Below are 2,225 nucleotides of genomic sequence, written 5' to 3' on the forward strand. Positions count from 1 at the left end.
TCTATTTTCTTATAGGGCAAGACAGATTTCTATACCCCATTACTTGTATGCCTTATCTCCCAGTTGCATGTAAAAATAATTCTTAGCATTAGTTTTTAAAACTTTGAGTTTCAACTTCTCTCTGTTCCTTCCTCCTTAACCATCCCCAATGAGAAGGCAAGCAACTCATTATAGGTTATACATGTGTAGTTATGCAAAAGACTTCCGTAAAAGTCATGTTGTGAAAGACTAACTATATTGTAGTCTCAGAGACTGCAAAGATTTCACTAATACCTGTGCCCTCAGGCTCGACTGTGGCAGAGGCTGCAGTGGCTGCCAAAGGCCAACTGCCTGAGACGACAGAGACAATGGAGGGGTCGTATGGAGGAGACTTCGTCTCCATGATGGTCCCATTGGATTCTGCAAAGTCCCCCACCAGGGATTGCACAACCCCCGCCACAGGCTGGGGAGCCAGGCCTTTTCAGCCAGTCTTCCCAGTCATTGCCACAGTTGCCAAGCAAATATTCAGAGCACCAAGTACCACGACCTGGAAAAACTCATGCCTAAGAGGTCATTTTGGAGAGGGAAGCTTTTATAACCAGGGCATGTAAGAGTTGATACACACAAGACAAATGGATAACAGTGAAGTGAGCAACGATTGCTAAGGCAGACCAATTGGACTTTGTCAAGGAAACAAGAGAAGAAAAAGAAAAATAAGACAAGGACAGTGAAGAAGAATGCCTTGGATGTGGAATCCCTTGTTAAAATAAAGCCATCCCAGAAGATTGTGGACCCCCAGACATGGTTCCAGAGATGCCTCTGTTGTAAAAGAACACTCAAGAAACAAAGATCCTAAACAGAACACCCCATGAGGACAGCATGGAGGCAGAGATCATAGGTAGAACCAACTCTCTGAAGAAGCATCATAGCAGAAAGGAGTTGCTTCCAAAACCACTTGAGTCTCCAAGTAAAGGGAAGAGAAAGAAAACAAAATCATCCTTCTCTCACCCCCCAGGAGCAGAGACAAGGGTAGGTGTGGATCTGGAAGGGGTCTGTGAGAAAACCTAAAAAGCAGAAAAAGGATAAAAGGTCAGATGAGGAGGGCTTTAGGGAGCAGGAGACCCTTCCTGACCCCATGAAGGAGAAGAAAGAAAAGGAGTGTGAGTCCATAGAACAGGCACAGGGAGAGGAGGGGCAGCAGCACAGCAGTCTCAGGGACTCTGGCTCCAAGAAGAAGAAGAAGAAAAAGAAGGCTTATAGAGAAGAGGAGGAGAAGAATAGAACTGATGTCCAATGATGAGGGTGATGAAGGAGGAACCCAGTGCCTTCAGCAGTTGCAAAAAGAAAGATCACAAAAAGAAACAACCCAAGGTAGAATTGGCAGAAAATGTCCCTCTAGCACGTAGTCCCAGTAACATCAAAAAGTAAGAAAAAAATCTCAGACACAGGTAGAACCACCCTCTGCAGAGGAATCACCTTGGAAAAAAGAAGAAGAAGAAAACAGCTGTAGATAGAAATTGATGCAGGACCCTCAAGGCCCAGGCCTGGAACATGAATCAGACTTGGAAGTGGTATTAGAAAAAAAAGGGAAACTTGGATAAAGTCACTGTAGATAGGTTAGAAGAAAGACTTGCAAGAATAGATTGATAGAGAATCTGGGAAACCTGAAGCTCTCGAAACCAAAGTGGAAGAGCCCACACAGTTTGGTCAATGGGATACACAGCTACTTCAAAAATTCCAACCAAAAGATGAAATTTCTCAGACTTATGGGAGGCTTTAAGAATTCCTCCCTTTCACTCAGCAATTCCCCAGGCACCCTCAGGAAATCAAACATGGCTCTGAACAAGTAGGTCGTCAACACTTTACAGCAAAATCTGCAAGGGGAGTTTGACAGAGTAATGTACTGAAAGCATCAGCATGGAGTTGGATTTGGCTATTCAGCTTCTGTATAAAAACAAAAACAAAAACAAATTATTATGTATAAACAGAAATGCTTAAGAGAAGAGGAAGTTGAATACTTAAACAATGCCATCTCAGAAAAAAAAAATAAACAATCCATCAATGAACTCCCTAGGAAAAAATTTCCAGGGCCAGATGGATTTACAAGCAAATTCTATCAAACATTTAATGAACAGTTAATTACAATACTATATAGACTATTTTTTAAAACTGGGGAAGGAGGAGTCCTCCCAAATTCTTTTTACGATACAAATATCGTTTTGATACCTAAACCAGGACGAGATAAA

The 2,225-nt window shown here is 42.2% G+C and overlaps 1 pseudogene; it reads left to right on the forward strand.

Annotated features, from left to right (window-relative positions):
- Nucleotides 1-380: 380 nt before the first annotated feature.
- Nucleotides 381-1,931, forward strand: LOC140520507 (uncharacterized; annotated as a pseudogene).
- The last annotated feature ends 294 nt before the right edge of the window (nucleotides 1,932-2,225 follow it).

Source organism: Notamacropus eugenii, chromosome 1 (genome assembly GCF_028372415.1).
Source record: "Notamacropus eugenii isolate mMacEug1 chromosome 1, mMacEug1.pri_v2, whole genome shotgun sequence".
Lineage (NCBI taxonomy): Eukaryota > Metazoa > Chordata > Mammalia > Diprotodontia > Macropodidae > Notamacropus > Notamacropus eugenii.